Below are 11,522 nucleotides of genomic sequence, written 5' to 3' on the forward strand. Positions count from 1 at the left end.
CCTTCGCCGCGGTGGGCACCATGGCGTGCACGAAGTCGGAGCCCGGTTTGCCCCGGGTGCGCACCTCGCGTGCACCTTCGCCGGGGTGGGCACCTCGGCTGGGTTGCGCGCCCTGGTGCGCACCAAGGAGCGCTCTGAAGTGTGCTCCAAGGTGCGGCGTGCACGAAGTCGGAGCCCGGTTTGCCCCGGGTGTGCACCTCGCGTGCGCACCTCGCGTGCACCTTCGCTGCGGTGGGCACCTTGGCTGGGTTGCGCGCCTTGGTGGGCACCATGCAGTGCACGAAGTCGGAGCCCGGATTGCCCCGGGCGCGCACCTCCGCCAGGGTGGGCACCTTGGTGCGCACAACTTGCCTGGGGTGCGCACCAGGAAGGGCTCAAGATGGCACCCGCGTTCCGTTTTTTTCACTATCTTTCAGAACGGAAATTTTAAAATCTCGTTTTTTTTTGCCTTTTCTGGAAATTAGTGAAGGCAGCGCATCAAAGGTGCGCAACGCTGGTGCGAACCTGGGAGCGCTCCGATGTGTGCTCCAAGGTGCGGCGTGCACGAAGTCGGACCCCGGTTTGCCCCGGGTGCGCACCTCGCGTGCACCTTGGTGCGCACACCTTGGCTGGGTTGCGCGCCCTGGTGGGCACCATGGTGCGCACCAAGGAGCGCTCCGAAGTGTGCTCCAAGGTGCGGCGTGCACGAAGTCGGAGCCCGGTTTGCCCCGGGTGCGCACCTCGCGTGCACCTTCGCCGCGGTGGGCACCATGGCGTGCACGAAGTCGGAGCCCGGTTTGCCCCGGGTGCGCACCTCGCGTGCACCTTCGCCGGGGTGGGCACCTTGGTGTGCAGACCTTGGCTGGGTTGCGCGCCCTGGTGGGCACCATGGTGCGCACCAAGGAGCGCTCCGAAGTGTGCTCCAAGGTGCGGCCTGCACGAAGTCGGAGCCCGGTTTGCCCCGGGTGTGCACCTCGGGTGGGCACCTTGGTGCGCATGCCTTGCCTGGGCTGCGCACCAGGGCGGGCTCAAGATGGCACCCGCGTTCCTTTTTTTTCACTATCTTTCAAAACGGAAATTTTAAAATCTCATTTTTTTTTGCCTTTTTCTGGAAATTAGTGAAGGCAGCGCATCAAAGGTGCGCACCTCGCTGCCCACCACGGTGCGCAACGCCGGTGGGCACCCGGGAGTGCTTCGAAGTGTGCTCCAAGGTGCTGCGTGCACGTTGTCGGAGCCCGGTTTGCCCCGGGTGCGCACCTCGCGTGCACCTTCGTCGGGGTGGGCACCTTGGCTGGGTTTGCCCCGGCTGCGCTCCGAAGCGGGGTTATTGGAGCGCCGCCTCTTTTTTTGTCGGAGCGTTTGGTGGGGTTTCTCGCATTGGCTCTTCCGAGGCCCGGTTGCCACCCTGGCGCGCACGAAGTCGGAAGTAGGGTTAATTGCCCGGGTGCGCACCTTTGCCAGGGTGGGCACCTTACCTGGGCTGCGCACCAGGGCGGGCTCAAGATGGCACGCGCGTTCCGTTTTTTTCACTATCTTTCAAAACGGAAATTTTAAAATCTCCTTTTTTTTTTGCCTTTTCTGGAAATTAGTGAAGGCAGCGCATCAAAGGTGCGCACCTCGCTGCCCACCTTGGTGTGCTCTGAGGTGCGCACCCGGGAGCGCTACGAAGTGTGCTCCAAGGTGCGGCGTGCACGTTGTCGGAGCCCGGTTTGCCCCGGGTGCGCACCTCGCCTGCACCTTGGCCGGGGTGGGCACCTTGGCTGGGTTTGCCCAGGGTGCGCTCCGAAGCGGGGTTACTGGAGCGCCCCCTCTTTTTTTGTCAGAGCGTTTGGTGGGGTTTCTCGCATTGGCTCTTCCCAGGCCCGGTTGTTGGGTGCGCTCCCACCCTGGCGCGCGCGAAGTTGGAAGTTGGGTTAATTGCCCGGGCGCGCACCTTCGCCAGGGTGGGCACCTTGGTGCGCACACCTTGGCTGGGCTGCGCACCAGGGCGGGCTCAAGATGGCACCAGCATTCCCTTTTTCTCACTATCTTTCAAAACGGAAATTTTAAAATCTCGTTTTTTTTTTGCCTTTTATGGAAATTAGTGAAGGCATCGCATCAAAGGTGCGCACCTCGCTGCCCACCTTGGTGTGCTCCGAGGTGCCCACCACGGTGCGCAACGCCGGTGCGAACCCGGGAGCGCCCCGATGTGTGCTCCAAGGTGCGGCGTGCACGAAGTCGGACCCCGGTTTGCCCCGGGTGCGCACCTCGCGTGCACCTTGGTGCGCACACCTTGGCTGGGTTGCGCGGCCTGGTGGGCACCATGGTGCGCACCAAGGAGCGCTCCGAAGTGTGCTCCAAGGTGCGGCGTGCACGAAGTCGGAGCCCGGTTTGCCCCGGGTACGCACCTCGCGTGCACCTTCGCCGGGGTGGGCACCTCGGCTGGGTTGCGCGCCCTGGTGCGCACCAAGGAGCGCTCCGAAGTGTGCTCCAAGGTGCGGCGTGCACGAAGTCGGAGCCCGGTTTGCCCCGGGTGCGCACCTTCGCCGCGGTGCGCACCATGGCGTGCACGAAGTCGGAGCCCGGTTTGCCCCGGGTGCGCACCTCGCGTGCACCTTCGGCGGGGTTGCGCGCCCTGGTGGGCACCATGGTGCGCACCAAGGAGCGCTCCGAAGTGTGCTCCAAGGTGCGGCGTGCACGAAGTCGGAGCCCGGTTTGCCCCGGGTGCGCACCTCGCGTGCACCTTCGGCGGGGTTGCGCGCCCTGGTGGGCACCATGGTGCGCACCAAGGAGCGCTCCGAAGTGTGCTCCAAGGTGCGGCGTGCACGAAGTCGGAGCCCGGTTTGCCCCGGGTGCGCACCTCGCGTGCACCTTCGCCGCGGTGGGCACCATGGCGTGCACGAAGTCGGAGCCCGGTTTGCCCCGGGTGCGCACCTCGCGTGCACCTTCGCCGGGGTGGGCACCTCGGCTGGGTTGCGCGCCCTGGTGCGCACCAAGGAGCGCTCCGAAGTGTGCTCCAAGGTGCGGCGTGCACGAAGTCGGAGCCCGGTTTGCCCCGGGTGCGCACCTCGCGTGCACCTTCGCCAGGGTGGGCACCTCGGTGCGCACACCTTCTCAATGTTTTCTTGCCTTTTCTGGAAATTGGTGAAGGCAGCGCATCAAAGGTGCGCACCTCGGTGTGCTCCGAGGTGCGAACCCGAGAGCGCTCCGAGGTGCCCACGAAGTCGAAAGTCGGGTTAATTGCATTGTTTTCCCCGGGTGCGCTCCGAGGTGCGCAACATCGGCGCGCACCAAGGAGGGCTCCGAAGTGTGCTCCAAGGTGCGCACGATGGCGTGCACCTCTGGTGCGCACGATTCGGAGCTCGGTTTGACCGGGGTGCGCACACCTTGGCTGGGTTGCGCACCTTTTGTGCGCTCCAAGGTGCGCACGAAGTCGGAGCTCGGTTTGCCCCGGGTGCGCACCTTCGCCAGGGTGCGCACCTTGATGCGCACGCCTTGGCTGGGCTGCGCACCTTGGTGGGCGCCATGGTGCGCACCTTTCGTGCGCTCCAAGGTGCGCACGAAGTCGGAGCTCGGTTTGCCCCGGGTGCGCACCTTGGTGGGCGCCATGGTGCACTCCGAGGTGCCCAAGATTGGTGCGCACCAAGGAGCGCTCCGAAGTGCGCTCCAAGGTGCGCGCGAAGTCGAAAGTTGGGTTAATTGTCCGGTTTGCCTCGGGTGCGCACCTTGCGTGCACCTTCGCCAGGGTGGGCGCCTTGGTGCGCACACCTTGGCTGGGCTGCGCACACCTTGGCACCCGCGTTTCCTTCATTTTAAATTTTTTTTTTTTACAATCTCTCAAGTGGGAAATTCTATAATCTCAACTTTTTTTGCCTTTTCAGGAAACTTTTGAATGGAGCGCATCATTGGTGCGCTCCGAAGTGTGCTCCAAAGCTCTCTCCAGCTGCGTGCACCTGCCCCGGCCGCGCACCCGGCCCCGCCCAGCTTCGCTCACCTGTCCCGGGCGTCTGGTGCGGAACCTTAGAGTAAGAAACATCACCGTGCACCTTGGCCAACGTGCGCGACTCGACCGAGCGCGCACTGGCCGAGGTGCACACCGATTTCACCTGGGTGCGCGCGCAGCACCTCGGGCGCACCGGGGTGCGCGCACAACGCCCGGGTTGCACCGTGGCCTGTGTGCTCGGGGTGCCTCGGGTGCGCGCTCGGTGTCGCCCCCGCGCGCGCGGTAGTGCGGGCAGCGCACCCCGGCCCGGCCCGGCCCCGACGAGAACGCAAACGGGCAAAAGGTTTATTCAAATAGCATTGCGACGCCCGGCGAAAAACTAAAAAAGGGTGCAACACCGGGACTTCCCGGGAGGTCACCCATCCCAGTACTACTCCGGCCCAAGCGCGCTTAACTGCGGAGTTCTGATGGGATCCGGTGCACTAATGCTGGTATGATCGCACCCGTTATGAGCTTGTCGCAGTGTGTACTTAGCAAACCGCGACCCACGTGCGAATCCACCCCGGCCACCCACCCCCGTCGAGGTGCACACCCTCCCTCGCGAAGTGCGCCCCGTTCGCCAAGTGTGAGCCCTGCCCGGGTGCGCGCACCTTGCTAGGGCGTCGGGTGTGCACCCGGCCCGGCCTACGTGCGTGCACCTGGAGGGGGCGTCGTGTGCGTGCAGTGTCCCGTCTGCAACGCGGTGCCCACACACCACCTCGGGCGCAACGACCTGCGCTCACATGTGGGCCGAGTGCACCTTGGTGCATGTTCGGGGCGCCTCGGGTGCACGCTCGATCTTGCCCCGGTGCACCAAGGCGCTCGGTTTGCCCCGGGTGCGCACTTGGTGCAAGGTGGGCACCCAAAATAGGGATCAAGCACCAAAACACAAGTTTCGGGATGCAAAATGGGACCCAAGGACCACAAATGCGTTCCAAGACCCATGATGGGTCCACGAGAACAAAAATGTGTTCCGAGACTTAATAAACAAATATTGGGTTTTAGGAGAAGAAACATGCTCTGATGCCCAAAACGAGAATCGACCCCGAAAAGGCCACAGGCCAAAAGTGGGATGCGAGACAAAAAAAAATGGGACCCGAGGACCAAAATTGGGTTCCCAGGTCGAAGACAGGGCAACCGGACAAGAAACGACCTCTAAGGCTCGAAATGAGTCCCGACGACTAAAACTTGACAAGAAGCACCCATCAGGCACCCAACTCGACACCCATGGGATGCCGACCCACCCGGGCTTCCACCTAGCACACCTTGGCACCCACCCACCCTCGCACCCAACCTCGCACCCAACTTAGCACCTTTGAACCCACATTGGCACTCACCCTGACCCTGGCACCTTGGAACCCACATTGGCACTCACCTTGACCCTGGCACCCACCTTTGCACTCACCTTGGGACCCACCCTGGCTCCCACCTCGGCACCCACCCAGACACCCACCTTGGTTCCTTGGCACCCACCTTGGATCCTTGGCACCCACCCCGACACCCACCTTGGCACGCAACTTGGCTACTTGCCACCCACCTTGGCTCCTTGACGCCCACCCCGACAACCACCCCGTGACCTACCCTGGCTAGGGTTGGTGCACACCCACCCTGGTGCCCACCTTGGCACCCACCCTATGACCCACCTTGGCACGCACCTTAGTACCCACCCCGTTACCCACCCTAGGACCCACCCCGTGACCCACCTTGGCCAGGGTGGGTGCACCCACCCTGGTGCCCACCTTGGCACCCACCCATCCTAGCACCCAGCCTGTGACCGGGCTTGGAACCCAACCTTGCACCCGCACCCGTCTTGGCCAGTGTGGGTGCGCACCCATCCTGGCACCCACGTTGTGACACACCCTTTAACCCACGCACCCTAGCACCCACGTTGGCACCCACCTTGGAACCCAACCTAGCAACTTGGCACCCACCCCGTGACCCACCTTGGCATCCACCATAGCAGTCGCCGACTTGGCACCCACCTCGGCACCCACCTTGACACTTGTGGACCCACCTTGCCACTCACCCTAGCATCGACCCATCCTAGCACCCACCCTGGCACCTTTGCACCCTAGCACTCACCCATCCTAGCACCTAACCTGTGACCCACCTTGACACTCACCCTCGCACCCACCTTGGAACCCAACCTAGCACCCACCCACCCTGACACCAACCCTAGCACCTACCCACCCTTGCACCCACCCTGTGACCCATCTTGGCACCCACCCATCCTACCACTCAACCTATCACCCACCTTCTCACCCACCTTGGCATCCACCTTAGCACCCACCCACACTGGCACCTTGGCACCCACCTCGGGCAAGGTGGGTGCACACCCACCCTGGCACCCAATTTAGAACCCACCGAGCATGTTACCCACCTTGGCACCCACATTGCAGCCCACCCTAGTACCCACCCTATGACCCACATTGGCATCCACACCCTAGCACCCAGGCACCTCGACACCCGCCTTGACACCCACCCTAGCACTGAACCTGTGACCCACCTTGGAACTCACCCTAGAACCCACCCACCCTGTGAACCACCTTGGCATCCACCTTAGCACCCACCCACCTTGGCACCCACTCTAGCACTCACCCATCCTAACACCCAACTTGTTACCCACCTTGGCACCCGCCCTCGCGTCCACCTTGAAACCCACCCTAGCACCCACCCACGCAGGAGCCCACCTTGGCACCCAACCTAACACCCACGCATCCTGGCACCCAACTTGTGACCCACCTTGGAACCCACCCTAGTACCCACCTTTGAACCCACTATATCACCAACCCACCTTGGCACCCACCCTATGACCCTCTTTGGAATCCACCCTAGCACGCACCCACCCTGGCACCCACCATGGAGCGCACCCTAGCACCCACCCACCTCGGCACGCACCTCAACACCCACCTTGGTGTGCGCACTGCGCCAACCTCTCAAAGACCCTATGTGGTGCGCTCCAAAGTGTACACCTTTGGTGCGCTCCAAGGTGCGCACCTTTGGTGCACACCGAGGTGCACACCAAAGTGTGCACCGAGGTGAGCACCAAAGTGCACTCCAGGGTGCACACCAAGGCGTGCACCTTTGGTGCGGTCAATGCAAACGAATTCGGAAGTTGGGGTCGATGTCCTAATCGCTGCTGCAGACTACACGTATGAGAATCGGACAAATAGCTTTATATAGGGGAGGTGTTGCGTTTGATGGGTCGACTCCCCTGGTTGTGTGCACTGCACCAACTTCAAAGACCCTGTCTTGTTTAAGAAGTCAAAAGTTGGGGTGGATGTCCTAATCATTGCTGCAGTCTACGCATGTATGAGAATCAGACAAATAGCTTATATAGGGGAGGTGTTGCATTCGGTGGGTTGACTCCCCAGGTTGTGCGCACTGCGCCAACCTCAAAGACCCCGCATAGCAGAAGAAGTCGGAAGTCGGATTTTGGTGAGCACCAAGGCGTGCACCTTTGGTGCGGTCAACGCAGACGAATTCAGAAGTTGGGGTGGATGTCCTAATCGTTGTTGCAGGCTACACATGTATGAGAATCAGACAAATAGCTTATATAGGGGAGGTGTTGGGTTTGATGGGTCAACTCCCTTGGTTGTGCGCATTACGCCAACCTCAAAGACCTTGTTTTCGTTAAGAAGTCAAAAGTTGGGGTCAATGTCCTAATGGCTCCTGCAGGCTACACATGTATGAGAATCGGACAAATAGCTTATATAGGGGAGGTGTTGGGTTTGATGGGTCGACTCCCCTGGTTGTGCGCATTACGTCAACCTCAAAGACCTTGTTTTCGTTAAGAAGTCAAAAGTTGGGGTCGATGTCCTAATTGCTCCTGTAGACTACACATGTATGAGAATCAGACAAATAGCTTATATAGGGGAGGTGTTGGGTTTGATGGGTTGACTCCCCTAGTTGTTCGCATTACACCAACCTCAAAGACCTTGTTTTCGTTTAGAAGCCGAAAGTTGGGGTCGATGTCCTAATTGCTCCTGCAGGCTACGCATGTATGAGAATCAGACAAATAGCTTATATAGGGGAGGTGTTGGGTTTGATGGGTCGACTCCCCTGGTTGTGCGCATTGCGCCAACCTCAAAGACCCTGCATTGCGGATGAAGTCGAAAGTCAGAGTTTGGTGTGCTACAAGGTGTGGTCGAAGGTGCTCACCTAGGTGTGCACCTTTGGAGCACAGGAAAAGTGCCCTCCAAAAGTGCGCACCTTTGGAGTGCACAAAAGTGCCCTCCAAAAGTGCGCACCTTTGGAGCGCAGAAAAGTGCCCTCCAAAAAGTGCCCTCCAAAAGTGCGCACCTTTGGAGCGCAGAAAAGTGCCCTCCAAAAAGTGCCCTCCAAAAGTGCGCACCTTTGGAGCGCAGAAAAGTGCCCTCCAAAAAGTGCCCTCCAAAAGTGCGCACCTTTGGAGCGCAGAAAAGTGCCCTCCAAAAAGTGCCCTCCAAAAGTGCGCACCTTTGGAGCGCAGAAAAGTGCCCTCCAAAAAGTGCCCTCCAAAAGTGCGCACCTTTGGAGCGCAGAAAAGTGCCCTCCAAAAAGTGCCCTCCAAAAGTGCGCACCTTTGGAGCGCAGAAAAGTGCCCTCCAAAAAGTGCCCTCCAAAAGTGCGCACCTTTGGAGCGCAGAAAAGTGCCCTCCAAAAAGTGCCCTCCAAAAGTGCGCACCTTTGGAGCGCAGAAAAGTGCCCTCCAAAAAGTGCCCTCCAAAAGTGCGCACCTTTGGAGCGCAGAAAAGTGCCCTCCAAAAGTGCGCACCTTTGGAGCGCACAAAAGTGCCCTCCAAAAGTGCGCACTTTTGGTGCGCACCAAGGCGCTGGTTCGGTCGTTGCAGGCGAGTTCGGAAGTTGGGGTCGATGTCCTGAGCGGAGGTGCAAACTACACAGGTGTCGGAATCGGACAAATAGCTTATATAGGGGAGGTGTATGCTTCGATGGGTCGACTCCCCAGGTTGAGCGCACCGCGCCAACCTCAAAGACCCTACGGTATGGATGAAGTCGGAAGTTGGGTCCGATGACCAATTCGATTAGTAGGTATGCTCATGAGGTCGGAATTTGGGTCCGATGACCTGCCATGTGCAGGAAGGCGAATGTTGACACTGTGCGTTGCAAGGTGCACACCAAGGCGCTGGTGCGGTCTTTTTAGTCGAGTTCGGAAGTTGGGGTCGATGTCCTGATCGGAGGTGCAAGCTACACAGGTGTGGGAATCGGACAAATAGCTTATATAGGGGAGGTGTATGCTTCGTTGGGTCGACTCCCCGGGTTGAGCGCACCGCGCCAACCTCAAAGACCCTACGGTATGGATGAAGTCGGAAGTTGGGTCCGATGACCGATTCGATATGTAGGCATACTCGCGAGGTCGGAATTTGGGTCCGATGACCTGCCACGTGCAGGAAGGCGAATGTTGGCACTGTGCGTTGCAAGGTGCGCACCAAGGCGCTGGTTCGGTCGTTGGAGGCGAGTTCGGAAGTTGGGGTCGATGTCTTGATCGGAGGTGCAAACTACACAGGTGTGGGAATCGGACAAATAGCTTATATAGGGGAGGTGTATGCTTCGTTGGGTCGACTCCCCGGGTTGAGCGCACCGCGCCAACCTCAAAGACCCTACGGTATGGATGAAGTCGGAAGTTGGGTCCGATGACCGATTCGATATGTAGGCATACTCGCGAGGTCGGAATTTGGGTCCGATGACCTGCCATGTGCAGGAAGGCGAATGTTGGGACTGTGCGTCGCAAGGTGCGCACCAAGGCGCTGGTGCCGTCGTTGCAGTCGAGTTCGGAAGTTGGGGTCGATGTCCTGGTCAGAGGTGCAAACTACACAGGTGTGGGAATCGGACAAATAGCTTATATAGGGGAGGTGTATGCTTCGATGGGTCGACTCCCTGGGTTGAGCGCACCGCGCCAACCTCAAAGACCCTACAGTATGGATGAAGTCGGAAGTTGGGTCCGATGACCGATTCGATACGTAGGCATATTGGCGAGGTCTGAATTTGTGTCCGATGACCTGCCATGCGCAGGAAGGCGGAATTTGGGTCCGATGACCGAGTTGATGGCGTGCCATGCGCAGAAAGGCGGAATTTGGGTCCGATGACCGAGTTGATGTTGATGGCCCGCCATGCACAGGAAGGCGGAATTTGGGTCCGATGACCGATTTGAAGGCGTGCCATACGCAAAAAGGCGGAGTTTGGGTCCGATGACCGAGTTGATATTGATGGCCCGCCATGCGCAGGAAGGCGGAATTTGGGTCCGATGACCTGACATACGCATGGAGTCCGACTCGGGGGCCGATGTTCGATTCGATGACTTGCATTGTGGGTAAAGTCGGAAGTTGTGGTCTTTGACCCGATTCGATGACCAGACTTCGGCTGCTTGAGAATCGGACAAATAACTTATATAGGGGAGGTAGTGTTCTCGAGCATCCTCCCCCCGTGCCCGTTTATGTCGATTGATGCTGGTGCTCGACTGGTTGGAGCGCTCGGATGCAAAAATCTTGCACCAGGATTTATCGATTGTGATGGACACGGCAAGTCTCCTGATTGCTATGCAGGAGCTCATCGTGAATCTCTATGCGGCCTTGGTATGGACTCGACCTGCGGAATGGTTCGGCAATGGTAGTCGCTCCAACACGTCCTTGCAATGGCCACAGAGGTGATTCGACTAGAGCTCCAGTCTAGCTTTTGGGTTGCTTGGCGGACTGGTATAGCCGCGATCGAGTTCCGGCCATGAACGTTTTAGATAGCTCTTGGGCTTTCTGGGACGGAAGTCGGAAGTTTGGGCTGTTGTCCGATTTGATGACCATTCTTCGGATGTGTGAGAATCGGACAAATAACTTATATAGGGGACTGTGTTGTCTCACGCAGCCCCCTCCGTGCCCCTCTATCTCGACCGATGTTGGTGCTTGAAAGGGTTGGGATCGCTCGGATTTATAAACGTGCACCACCATTTGTCGAGTGTGAGGGACGCGGCAGGTCTCCTAAATGCTATGCGGGCGCTCTCTGAGAATCTCTATCCGGCCTCGACACAGACTAGTCTTGCTGAATGGTTTGGCACTGGTAGTCGATCCAACACGTCGTTGTTGTGGCCGCCTAGGCGATTCGATTCGAGCCCCCGTCTAGCTTTTGGGTTGCTTGGCGGATTTTGCCCTATCCGCAAGTGAGCTCGGTCCCTAAACGTTCGAGAAACCCGATTGCTATGCGCCGACTCTCTTTCTTGCGAGCCTCCATCTAGCTTTTGGGTCTCTACGGAACGGAAGTCGGAATCTGGGACCGTTGTTTGATTCGACGAGGCAGACTACGGTTGTGCGAGAATCGGACAAATAACTTATATAGGGGAGGTGTTGACTGGAGCATTCTCCCCCGTGCCCCTCTAACTCGACCAATGCTGGCGCTCGAACGGTGGTAGCGCTCGGATTTTCATTGAGCGCCAGCATTGGTCGATTTAGAGGGGCATGCGAGATTCCCGAATGCTATGCGAGGGCTCTAACGGAAATGTCTATTGGTTTCGGTATGGATGCAATTGCGAGTGGTTCGGCAAAGGTAGTCGTTCCGATGCGTCCATGTCGTGGCCAAATCGATAATTCGATTTGAG

General features: G+C 59.1%; 1 non-coding gene across 1 annotated transcript; it reads right to left on the reverse strand.

The window, feature by feature from the left end:
• Window positions 1-4,287: 4,287 nt before the first annotated feature.
• On the reverse strand, window positions 4,288-4,406 carry LOC131860550 (5S ribosomal RNA). Its single transcript, XR_009359644.1, has one exon. It is a non-coding gene; the product is annotated as a 5S ribosomal RNA (ribosomal RNA).
• Window positions 4,407-11,522: the final 7,116 nt, after the last annotated feature.

This window comes from Cryptomeria japonica, unplaced genomic scaffold (assembly GCF_030272615.1).
Source record: "Cryptomeria japonica unplaced genomic scaffold, Sugi_1.0 HiC_scaffold_15, whole genome shotgun sequence".
Lineage (NCBI taxonomy): Eukaryota > Viridiplantae > Streptophyta > Pinopsida > Cupressales > Cupressaceae > Cryptomeria > Cryptomeria japonica.